The sequence below is a fragment of the Mastomys coucha genome, unplaced genomic scaffold (genome assembly GCF_008632895.1).
Source record: "Mastomys coucha isolate ucsf_1 unplaced genomic scaffold, UCSF_Mcou_1 pScaffold1, whole genome shotgun sequence".
NCBI lineage: Eukaryota > Metazoa > Chordata > Mammalia > Rodentia > Muridae > Mastomys > Mastomys coucha.
In genome coordinates, this window is record NW_022196891.1 from 1567964 (window position 1) to 1581506 (window position 13543).

Below are 13543 nucleotides of genomic sequence, written 5' to 3' on the forward strand. Positions count from 1 at the left end.
AGCTCAGTCTCACTCACTTCCTGAGCACCTCTGTAGTTCCCACCCCTGGGCATCTGGTCACCCTAGTCTAGTTCCTTCTCACATCCTTCTAAGCACATCCTGAAACTGAGTATAATAGAGCAGTGTGATAATGTATTCAAATTAGTGGACCATAGGGAAATACTTAACATCTGTAGGTGGTCAAAGCCAGGGTGCCCATGGGGGCTATGGATCCTGGTATTCATTAATTCTTTCTAACAAGTAGAGTTGCCTAGCCAGTCAGCCTTGAACATGAATATTTTGAGCAAGAGGATATGACTTTATTGCAGGAAGACAGCTGTACAGGAACAACTCATTAAAATGAGTTTGATGGGCAGGAAGGAGAAAGTGAGCTATTCCCCACAGCAAAGCAAGAAATCGAAGTGCAGAAAATGATGAGATCTGCAAAGCTCAGGATCCTGACCACCCATGTACTCCAGAACTGTCAGCTTATGCAGAGCTCAAGGTGGCTGAATGATCTTAGTGACAAGGCAGCTCCCAGACTCATTCATCCAGTAAGCGTTCACAGGTGTGCATGCTGGGCATTCAGTACAAGCACACAGTGGGAATGACGCATCAGAAACAGAGCCCAGGAAGAAACAATACCACCTCTACCTCTTCTCTGGCACTGGCCCTGACTCGGACTCCTGCAGGAAATTTTCCCTATCTGACCAGTGTTCATTGACTCTACTGCTCCTCAGAATTTATAAATCCAGTCTATTTTAAACAAAACATCTTTCATTTCTTTAACAAACATTTTTATTGCATTTATTTATTTATTTATTTATTTAATATGTGTGTCATGATGCACATGTGAAGGATAGAACTATGGATATCCATTATGTCTTTCTACCACATAGGTCTCAGGTCTTGAACGTTGGTCAACAGTCTTCATCAGCCAGCACTTTACCTGGTGAGTCATCTCACTGGGTCACTACCTTCTGTTGCATTTAATTATAAATCATTCTTAAAATAGTAGCTGCTAAAGTTTGATTATGAAATTTTTCTCATAGGCTCATGTGTTGAAAGCTTTGTCTGTGCTAGTAGCACTGTTTTAATCAGTACTTTAAGAGGTGGGGTCTATTGGTGGAAGGAGTTCAATGGAGCTGTGCCTTTGAAGGTTGAACTAGCTCTAGGCCTCCACCTTACTTCCTGTCTACCATGAAGTATGCAGTCTTCTCCACACATCCCCATTGTCGTTGTATACTATAACGGTTTTACTAACTCAAGAACATCTTGGCAGGCAGGAACCAAGAAATACCACAAAGTCACACCACCAAACAAATCTCATACAAACAAAAGTTTTACTGGGTTAAACCACAGAATAGTGGCTTCCTCTGATCAGGAATATAGACAGCAGGGGGTTGGGTGGTGAAGAAGGCTTTTACAGGATTTTCTGGAGCATGCCCAGTGAGCTGGTAGGAAAGTACAGTACTGCCTTATATTGTTGGGATGTTAATGCTGAGTCATGGAAGGCGGGATGTCAGCAGCAGTGTGACATCCTTGGATCCTTGGACCTTTCCGTACTGTTTGCCTCCCCCTTTTGTTTATTATTGATAACTAATCAGGGCTTTGGAAAGAGGACAACTTTATTATTAAACCACTTCCTGCTGTATGAAGGCATTGACGTTTATGGGCAAGCTTGACTGTCAACATCTGGGTATCGTCAGGAGTCACAGACCTCAGGTTTTGTAGAAAGAAGCTGATAATGTAGAAAGAAGCTGATAATCCTGTAATAACAACTGATTAAAGGTCTGGCTAGACTCTTTAAATTTTGTTGTTGAAATCTAGACAAGAAATTTATAAAAACAGGTTATAATTAGTAAACTTAGGAGAAAGGGGAGAAAGGGTTAAGAAAGGCAGTACCCAACTCCAGTGACCAGGGACATGGAGCTGTTCCTTACATCTTTGGAGATCTGTCTGGAGTTGTTGGATCTTGTCTTTTGCTGTACTCAATTAGTTGACACAGAAGCAGCATTTCTCCCTGAGGAACAGGCAAGGCTGTTCTTCTCTGATGTTAGCTCTTAGTAGATAATTCTCATCAGCTTTCTCTAATGTTTTCGAAGTGGTTTACATAGAAACAAGAAGTTTTCTTAAAGCCACACAATAACTTTCCTCTCCTGCAAAGCAGGCCGAGTACCCTATCATCCTGTAGAAGTATTTCAATTAATGACTATCTGTCAATAGATTTGGGTCTATTGGGGCTTAACAGGTACCTTTCCTGGTATGCCACTAGGTACTAGAGGTAGCCATGTTGTCCCCTAAGCCAGGGAGGTGCCTTTTGACTTAACACTCCAGCCTTTTGTTGATGATAAGAGGCAACATGCTCTTTTCTGTAACTAATTTTTGATGAAATTAGGACATTTTCATCAGGACCCAGGAAGGCTAGAAAAGGATTCAAGCAATGGGGTGTTGATCAAAAGCTTCTGGTTCACTGTTCCACCTGAAGAGACAGGGAGCAATCACATCAGCTGGACTGGTTCACATCAGCTTTCAGCAAGTACAAGGCTCTCAGCCATTTCAAGTAGATTGTAGTCCATAGCTGATTCCTGGAATCACCCACATGGAAATCTGCTGAAACAGATACAGAAGTAATGTAGAGGAACTTTAAAAAGTCATACATTTGGAACTTTCAGGCCCATAGCCCTGGGAGTTGGGGGAAGAGAGAAGTCCCAAGACCATTGGGGAGAGAGATCATACCCTCAGGAATAGGCAACTGGGGAAACTGAGGCTGTGTTTACCTGGAGTCCATTTGACCTGTGAGATGTGGATCCAAGTCTTACAACTCCCTTGACTCCCTGAAGCTTGCATGAGATTTTGTTTACAAGAAGAAATAAAAGTTTTATCTACATTGTTAAAAAAGTAGCTAACAGGTATCATACCATCAAGTCATAGCAAAAGTCTTGTGCTAAAAGCATGGAGATTTTTTCTCTGTTCAGATAGCTGGAAATATAGATTGTATAAAGGTATTAATAGCATGATGAGAAGTACTATTAAGTCTATATTTAAAAGCCAACCAAAGGAAATTTAAAATCTTGAGCTTCTGACTGATAAAAGTAGTCAGTGCTTTGTCAGGTTATTGGAACTCCAATGTTAAAACTCTGAATCTTCAAAATAGATGGGTAAACAAATCTAAAACATTTTTTATTTTCTTAGATTAGTCTGTTACAACTTTACAATGTAATTTACGTACCTTAAAATACCAGCTTTCACATCCTCAGACACTTCCTTAGATCCTCAGAACTTAAGTTTTCACATCCTCAGACTTTCATCACTTGTCCTTAGACCCTCAGAACATATGGCTTTCACATTTTCCATCTAACCATTACAAGAAACATGGCTGGTTGTTACTGACAGAAGTCATTGCAAAGCATGGTCTTTAAATCCCTTTGTCTTATTTTACTCTCCTTTCTCTGTCATAGTCAAGTGACCTGATTCGAGACAAAGATTTTAGAGGAAACCTTTAGACAAACATGATTGGATCTAGAGGAAAGAGAAATCATAACCCAATTCCAGAGCCAGTTTTCCAATAAACTAGAACAGTGTAAAACAGCTTTAATATTATCTATACTCAAATTACATTTGAATCCCTAATAAACTGAATCCAGTGATCAGAATGCTCAGATGTAAATTCTAAGCCCTGCCCATCAAAGCAGCTATAGCAAGAAGCATTAGCAGTTGTACCTGGCAGCTGACAGCAGCTAAGAAAGAAAAAAACAAAACCAATAATCCACAGAACTCAGAAATTCCACATGCTCAAGGGAAATCATTCAGAAACAAAACATGGTGACCACTATCATTCATTTATTCATTCATTCAACTGAGCCTGATGCATTTCTGGTTCAGGTCCCATGTTTGACACACTAGAAAACACAGATCCATCTGCATACACTAAACAGACAGATAAACTTTCCAAACAACCAGAATTAAGCAAGTGGGCAATGCCTTGCTTTTTCCTCGGGACAGGAGTGAAAGGGTTCTGAGGTGAATGATGAGATGGGGGTAATGTCTGGCTGTAGAAGGAATCTGGGTATCCAATACTCAGAGATAAATCTGGGAATCCAGCAAAGGAAAGCAATTTCGCATGGTGTGATTTGGAAGAGAAAGTGGAAGAGAATGGCCAGCATGCCTGAGATCAAGTGGATGGGGAAGTGAAAAAAAAATACTCACTCCTACTTTGGTTAGGAAGTCTCTACCCAACAAGGAGATTGGACAGGTTGGTACCACTAGGAAAGGGTAGTATCTTAGTTAGGGTTTCCATTGTTGTGAAGAGACACGATGGCCAAGGTAACTCTTATAAAGGACAACATTTAATGGGGGCTTGCAGGTTCTCAGGTTCAGTTCAATATCATCATGTCAGGCATCATGACAATGTCCAAACAGGACTGGCACTGGAGGAACTGAGAGTTCTACATCATGTTCCGAAGGCAAACAGGAGAAGACTGTCTTGCAGGTAGCTAGGAGGAGGGTCTCAAAACCTAGCCACACAGTGACACACTTCCACCAATAAGGCCATACCTCCCAACAATGGAAGTATGGCCTATGGGCCAAGTATTTTTAAACTGTCACACATGGGTGAGGGGATATCCCAAAAGATACGGCTAAAAGGTGAGTTTTGTGAGGTTGGTAAGGCTACATTATCCTACACTAACAATAGCGAAATGAGAAGGGTGGGTCCCCAAAACTCCATCAAGTCGGTGACTCCAGTGTCTACAAGGAAGATGTGTTGACCTGATACCATAGTGAGTAACTGGGGCTTCCTGTAGGAGATAGCAATGGTCAGGCCAAAAGAGCGCAGGCCCCCTTAGTCACCATGGCCAGACCTAAGAAGTCATGTTCTAAGACTGATGTTTCCATGCCATAGGGACATGAAGGCAGTCTCCAGTCCAATGTCCCTTTTCATTGCATGTGGGACATGCTCCAAGATTATTTATAAGGGCTTGGGCAGGCCCAGGCCTAGTGGCCACCTTGACTACCTTTGAGGCAGCAATCCAAAGTTTCTTGGGCTTTGAGAGGTAAAGGAGCCTACATGGTTACTCTGGCGAGCTGAAAGAACTTAGCCAACATTAGGTATTTTTTTGTTTGTTTGTTTTCAAGTTTTCTCATCTCTCCTGTTGTATACCTTGAAGGCCACAGCTAAGACTTCTGTCTGTGAATTCAGGCAGTTAAATTTAACCCTAATATTAGGAAAACACAGGGAGAAGAAAGAAGTAGGTCATAGCTGGGCGGTGGTGGCGCACGCCTTTAATTTTAGCACTTGGGAGGCAGAGGCAGGTGGATTTCTGAGCTCGAGGCCAGCCTGGTCTACAGCGTGAGTTCCAGGACAGCCAGGGCTAAAAAGAAAAACCCTGTATCAACAAACAAACAAACAAAAAAGGTCATAAGGAGTTGTTTCCTAACTGAGGTCTCAGGATCCAGACTGGTATATTGTAGGAGGGCATTTATAAAGTGGTCCAGGACTAGGATGAGTTTTTGTGTTTGTCCTGAATGACCTCTTGGATTTTTTTCATAATTTACTGCTTTTTGGGCAGCCTAGGACTCAAGTTATAAACTGATCTCTTGCTAAAATCTCCCCCTGGTGTATTGTAGTTCCATTCAGGAACCTAGTTGGGGAATTGCCTCAGCCTTGATCAGGTAGCAGCATTAGTCTGGTGGATTTCATATGCATGTACTCTAGTCTGGTTCCAAATTCATCAGCATTCCTCAGGGAGCAGGTTGTTGGTGAGAGTCATATAAATGTCATGGAAGGTGAGGTTGTAGATTGGGTGATATAATGGAATTCTTTAATAAAGGTATATGGTATAATAAAGCAGTATAATAGCCCAATCTTTTTTTCTATTTAGAAGAGTTCACCTAGTGAGAAGGAGACATATACCCCGACCAAGCCATCCACCCTGATGACTTCCTGCAAAGGGAGAACAGTGGCTGGGTTAGGCCAGCTATGGGGAGATAGAGAGGGCTCTGTGGTGGGGCAAGAATGAGGACTGAGAGCTGCCAGTGGGCTGAAAGTAAGTGCCAGGGAATTTTGATTTCCATGGCCTTTAACTGGAGAGAAAGGAGGACCAGAGGGGCTGGAGGAGAAAAGGGAGCTGTGTGTTGAGGCAGATATTTGGTTGGATTGAAAACTATCTGGTTCAGGCTTCATAAACAGGAGAAACTGGGTGAGAGAACAAGAAGAACAAAGGGAGGGCTTGGAGTAGAGATAAGAGAAAGCTTGGACATAGAGAATCTCATTTCATTTTCCCAATAGCTCATAGTGATTGTAAAGGTCTCCAATAATATTAGGGTCTAGGTACCATTAGGTTGTCATTTATATTGGCTGTCTAAGGAATATTGAGGCCAAATTTGGTTGCAAAAAGAATGAGTTTGGGGCCCTTCAGGTTGTATGCCTGTGGGAAGTCTGGTGGTTTTCTAAGAGGAATGGGGGGAGGGGCGGGAAATGAGAGGATATGGATGTCAGTGTTCCCATGGATTGGAGTGTGTCTCAGCAGTCTGTAGTCAAGGGTGTCTCCAGGACTCAGGGAGGACTGAACAAAGACCAAGATGTTTAGTGGGTCATCATTGCACTCAGCAGGGGTCAGAGCTAAGCACACATGGAGTCATAGCCTGGTACCAGAGTTTCCAATGAGGCAAAGACCAAGTTCAGGAACAAGATCTCATCCACTGGAAAGGGATGAAGAAATGGAGTTATGTAGTATCATAAAAGCCACAAGGGCATAGAGAAGCAGTGGGATTACAGGCAGCTCCTGGGGAAGGGAGGAGAAGTAGGTGGGAGGAAAGCATCACAATAGACTAAGGAGGCTGTAGGATTGTGGCTGTGGCTGCGGGGATGAGGGCAGTGAATGGGGCCAGATGTAACTCTATTAAGACCATGGCTGGGGATACCTCTACTCTGAGAGTACCAGAGAAGTGCCAGATGCTCAGCAGTCACCTCATTGGACTCCGAAAAGAATTTACACTGAATGAAAGGGAACCTTACTAAATTACCACTGTTGGATGGGTTGCCAATCCATAGATGAGTCAGAAAGAGAGTGTGTTGCAGGTAAACTGGAAATGAGAGACAAGGTCTCAATGCAGTTCAGGGCCCAGTGGGGAGCACAGGCACCAAGGGAGCCCATCTGAATTGTGGTACCAATGTAAGGGCTTTTTCTACACAAGGGTATCGTGACAGGTGAGAGTCAAGGAATGCCACAAAGTCATACCACACAGCAAACATCACACAAGTGATTAACTGGTGAGAGACACAGAATGGTGGACAGTGGACAGCAGAGGGTTGCGGGGAGGGGAGAGCGTTTGCAGTTATTTTGGAGCTAGTGGGAAAAGTATGGAGCTGTTGGATATTGTTCGGGTGTTATGCTGAGTCAAGAAGGTGGGGGTGGATGGAGGAGTTGGAGAAGGAACTGAAGGAGCTGAAGGAGTTTGGAGCCCCATGGGGGGAGCAACAGTGTCAACAGGTCAGACACTTGGAGCGCCCAGGTACTGGACCACCAACCAAAGAGTACACATGGAGGGACTCGTGGCACTGACCACATATGTGGCAGAGGATGGCTTTGCTGGACATTAGTGAGAGAAGAGGCCCTTGGGCCTGAGGGTGTTCAATGTCCCAGTGTAGGGGAATGCCAGGGTGGGAAGACAGGAGTGGATGGGTGGGGGAGCACCCTCATAGAGGCAGAGGGAAGGGGGATGGGAGAGGGGGGTTCTGAAGGGGAGACCTGGAAAGGGGAAGACATTTGAAATGTAAATAAAGAAAATATCCAATCCCCAAAAAAGAGGAGGAGGAGGAGAAGAAGAAGAAGAAGAAGAAGAAGAAGAAGAAGAAGAAGAAGAAGAAGAAGAAGAAGAAGAAGAAGAAGAAGAAGAACAAGAACAAGAACAAGAACAAGAACAAGAACAAGAACAAGAACAAGAACAAGAAGAACAAGAAGAAGAACAAGAAGAACAAGAAGAAGAAGAAGAAGAAGAAGAAGGGTTTCCAAGTATCAGGAGCTTCTGCTCAAGTCAGGCCCAGAGTGTTCTTTCCTTGGGCCATTTCCCCTACACATCCTATCTGAACATGGGCCCAGAGTCAACAGAGCTGGGGACAATGAATTAAAATCTCTCTGTGAGGCAAAATAAGTCAAGTATGTTCTCATGAGCACAAGAAAAGTATTTAATGCAATAGTCATTTCTATTTAAATCAAAACAACCAAATATCTTCTCAAGTATCAGTCACAGAAACTGGGCTGGTTCCTTAGGAGGTAGATATATTTTACTTTGGGATGAGTTTCAGTTGCCCAATGATAAAGGAAAAGATAGAATTGCATAAATAAAATCATAGCCAGTTATTGTTATTTGACATGAATCTAAGAGGGAGTTGTGAATAATTCTAAATGGCATGGGACATATATAAGAAAGAGTTTAACCAGTACAGGAGGTCAGAGGTATCATGTACTTAACATATATAAAAAAAATAAATGGAAATTAAGTACAGATGTCCCATATAGCATATATATTGAGCATATTTTAGTTACCTTGCTAGTTGTTAGGCAGGGCTTCACTGTGTAGCCCTTGCTGTCTAAAAACTCTTTTGTAGACCAGGTTCTCCTTGCTCTTTGTTAATCCTCCTGACTTACTTCCTGTATGCTAGGATCATCGGTGTGCACCACCATGCCTTGTTTCTTTATTTTGATACCTAAGCCGGACTTAAACTATTGATCCTTCTGCCTCTGCCTCCAAAGTGCTAGAATTACAGGCATGATCACCATCCTTACCTTCTAGAGAATGTTTGAAAGTAAATACTAAAAGTATTGATTTCATCCCATGAAATTTACATTTCTGTTTAAATGATCTTCTGTTTCTATTAAAAAGAAAATTTGAAAACTGTGTTGTGTGTTTCGACCATGTTCATGAGTCTCTTTATATATTTTTGTCTATCCTCTGAGCAATGGTTCTTCAGGTCTGGCCCTCTGCTGAAAAGTGTCCTAAGGGTTGCCTATCAAACCCAAAACTTCTTCAATGCCTGGAAGAAATCAGCTTATCAATAACTGCCTTCATGCTTTGCAACCCAGGTATTTTTAAACTGAAACCACTGGGTTTCACAGTTTACAGAAGTGAGAGAGTGAGGTAATTCAGGATTTTACCAATTTGGTTCTTATTAACACTAAAATGTCTCTAATGCACAAGTCCATATGCTAGTAGTTAAAATTCCTGCCATGTGAGGCAAAGATACTCATTATCACTATTGCTTGATTTGATCCTGTTATTTAATAGCTGTTCTTGCTCTTAGGAATAGATTATTGTTGGTTCTGCTCATCATTAGCAACTTAGTTTGTTATGTTTTTTAACCCCACAATGTAGTAATGACTATTTTTAGGCTATAATTTTCAAAACTAGACTCTGATATGTATGCAGTGCACTTGTGTGAGTCCTCACACCCCTATGGCTGAAGCAGATGTATGCTTATTTCCCCCATAATTTTCTCCTGGGAGAGCATTCCATTGGCAGTATGTGCATTACATGGTTTCAATAGGCAATTTGCTTAAATATCATCAAGGTAAATCTAATGCAATTATTGGATTCTTTCATGTCGACATGATATCTTAGTCTTAATGTTTAAAAAAAAATGTCTGAAGAGATGACTCAGTAGTTAAGAGCATTGGTTGTTCCACCAGAGGACCCAGTTTCCCAATAACCATATGGTGTCTCACAGCCATCTTTAGGTCCAGTTCCAGGAGATCTAATGCTGTTCTCTAACCTCCAAGGGCAACACACAGACATGTGTTATACATATATTCAGACAAAGCTCTCATGTAAGTCAATATGGGACTCAGGAGATGGGTTAGATTAAATGTTTGCCTATCAAGTGTGAGGACCTGAATTTGGATTTTTCCAAAACCCACTTGAAAGGCTTGGTATGGTGGCACTAGCCTGCAATTAGAGATGGAGGATCCTCAGAGGCTGGCAGGGCAAGAATTCTGGCCTACATAACAAAGTACTAGGTTAATGATGTAGAATAAAAGATGCCTAATGACAGGTGCCCAAGGTTGTCCCTGACCTCCACACAGATGCCATGCATATGTGCTCCTGGACCCAACTATGCATCCACACCACACAAAAATGTTTGCACTCATACATAAAAATAAATAAGTTCTATATCCTTCTGGCTACGGGCCCCAGCCATTAGCACATAAGTAACTGGGTGGAGGCAAAACATTGCATCCTCCTTTGAGAGATTCACTGGGGCATTGGTATACTTCTGTAGTTATCATGATAGGTATAATCATTAGTAATCAATTTATGATGCTGGAAATCAAACCCAGGGTTAATATTCTACCACTGAGCTATATATCCTTATCATCTTAGGATGAGTCTTTTCTTATGCCAACTTGTCTAAGAAATGATAGCTAAATGCTTGATCAAATGCTAGTTTGGAATGTTACCCTAAAGGTTATTTGATGTGGTTCACATTTATACTAGGTGACTGACTGAAAGAGATACACATTGTTGTGTGTATGTTACTCACCTAATACACTTTAAACAAACAAAAAATAAAGCTGACCTCCCTAGAGGAAAAGGCCATTCTGCCATCAGACTGCCTTTGAATTCAGGTGCAACACCATGCCTGTCTCTGGGCTCTAGCCTGCTAATGTCTTCCACTTTTTGAACTGCAAATCTCTAAAATCTCTTTCTAGCTCTGCCTATTGCTCTCCCTTTCCTGTCTCTCATTGCCCCTTATTCTCCACAACTTATATCCTATTGTTCCTTGAGAAAAACCTTGACTAATACACAAACCAGAGGCTTTGAAAGGGTCTAACATGAAAAAATTATAAACCTGTTTAACCCAGTGTTTTGTCGGTTTACTCCACTACAAACCTTTCTTCCACAGTGCATACATCATCCTGGCACATAGCTTGGGATGTGCATGCCTGCTGACTGGACCTCAATGGTTCTCTATAGTTTGTATCAGCATATTGAACTCTGCTTTATTTCAGAAACAATTGCATAAGGGTTGGAACAAAGAATTGCCCATATAATTTCCTTTTACACAAGGCATATAAGAAAACAACTGCTTGTCTGAGTACAATGGGGTGAAATGTCCACTGTGAGCTGCTGTACACATGGTTACCACTTAGGGGAAGACAACAGCCATCTGTGAAGCAGACCCATGGCTTACTTCTGCAAAATGTCCTTTATGGGTGGTTTGGTCTGTTTGCGTTGCTATAATGAACTACTATACACTTAGTGGCTTATAAACAGAATTTATTTCTCTTGGCTCTGGAAGTTGAGAAGTACAAGATCAATGGACCAGTAGATCTGGTGTGTGTAAGGATATACTTCTGGGTTCATTAATAATGGTGCCTTCTAACGTCTTCCACATGATAGAATATAAAGCAAGGTAGCACTCTTCACTCTCCCTGGCTCTCCTTCCCATCTCCTTTCCGTCTTCCTCCCTTTGGTTTCCTTCCCTCCCTCTCCCTCCCTCTCCCCCTTGGCTCTTGGTTTCAAAGACCCAGCCCCCCATGGCCACAGGATGTAGTTGGGCAGAAAAGCACCTATCAGTGTGAGAGAAAGCAATGAAAATTCAGGAGCTTCTGGCTCTCTCCTCTCTCCTCTTTTATCCCATCCTGGCTTACAGCATAGTCTGCTGTTGCCCATATTCAGAGCAAGTCTTCACCTCTGGATAATCCTCTCTGGAAAACAAAGTGGGTCTCTTTTACAAGGGAATTAATCTCATGCACTAAGGGTCTGCTCATATGAACTAATCACTTCTCCCAAAGAATTGGAATAAGTGAATTTAGGGCAGCCACGATGTTGAGACCATGGTCATGGATAGCAAGGGACAGAGTAGGTATGTGGAATGTCACCTTTCATAGTATAATGAGCACAAGACAATGCACAAGAGGCAGGAGCCTAACATGAGGCATCTATAGCTCCTTTCTTGTACTTTCCTTTCTCCAGAAGCCATGACTCTAGAAACTCATTTGTGCTCATATCTTCTACCAAAACAGGCAAGCCTACTACCATTCTTAAAAAAATAATGCAGCCAGATGCCCTGGGCTATAGTATCATTTATTGGAATCTATGCTTATATTTTCAACAATACTGTAAATTCTTTGTGTATATTCAGGTTTAGGATACAATGGATCAGAATATAGCCCTGCTTTAATGTGGGTTCCAAGATAAAGAAAGCCAAAAAAAAAAAAAAAAAAAAAAACTGAGGAAGAAAGGCAGTCAGGCTTTCTGACACACTCCCGTCCAGCCAGAGTAGGATGCTTTAACCTTTCCATGCCTAAAGTAAGCAGTGAATCCTGAGGAGATAAGCTTGACCCTCTTCATTCTGCCTGGAATACTGTCATGTGATAGGTGTCCTACCTGTGCCTGATGGGGAAAAATGTCCATGTAGGGGGACTCCAAGAGGATTTCAGACAAACAGAAATCACTGAGTCCCTCCACTTTATTGCCCCAGGTCTTCACATTCATGTTTCCTCAGTCACCCTTCCACAGGAATTTTATACAACACATGTGAATGCACATGTGTGGTGTGTGTGTGTGTGTGTGTGTGTGTGTGTGTGGTGCTTGTGTGTGAATATGTGTGGTATGTGTGTGTGTGAATGTGTGTAGTATGTGTGTATGTGAATGTGGTGTGTGTGTGTGTGTGTGTGTGTGTGTGTGCGTGCATGTGTGTGTGTTTGCTTAACTGCTGTGGCACAAATCAAGACTTGCACATGTTGATTGCATACTCAACCACTGGGCCACATGCTCAGCCCACAGTGGTCCTTTATGAAGCTTCCTGTGTCAGGTAACAGTAGTGTTCAAACACATCTGCTATTCTTTCTCCATCAGTTTCTCTCTTGTTATAAGAGCTACAGCTTTGACCCTTGCTCTGGGGTAAGAAATTAACAATTTCTCTCTCTCAGTATAGAGGGATCATTTCTATTGTGAATAAAACAGATCCAAACACCCCTGGACCCTAGTGGTCAGTAAGTACTCTGAAGAAAAAGGATTGAACTAACTATGCTCCTGATTTGGATAATCTTCTTAGACAAATAAAAGTGCTTTCCTTTACTGTGGTATCGTTAAAGAGCTTTACCCCATTAACCTTCAAAATTTAGTGCTAAGAGCCTATGAAATGTTCATAATCATGTATATATGCACACATATGAGTATACACACTACACACATGACACAAATATGCACACATACACAGCATATATATATATACCATAAATGTACACACAGGCATATACCATATACACATCCATACACACGTACAAACAAGCACACACCACACACATACATATCACCACCACACACATACACATACATGCACACAATATGGCACACATACCACAAACATGCACAAGTCACACATTCATACAATCACTCTTTCAACTACAGGTGATAGAAACGAGTAATCACACACAACAGTGTGGAGAGAGAGGTGGGGGAGGGGAACCAGTCAATTTGGGGAGAAAAGCTAAATCCAATTATAGCTGGACTGTTTTCTGGGTCAAGTAGAATTTGCACAAAAGTTTTCAAACCTATA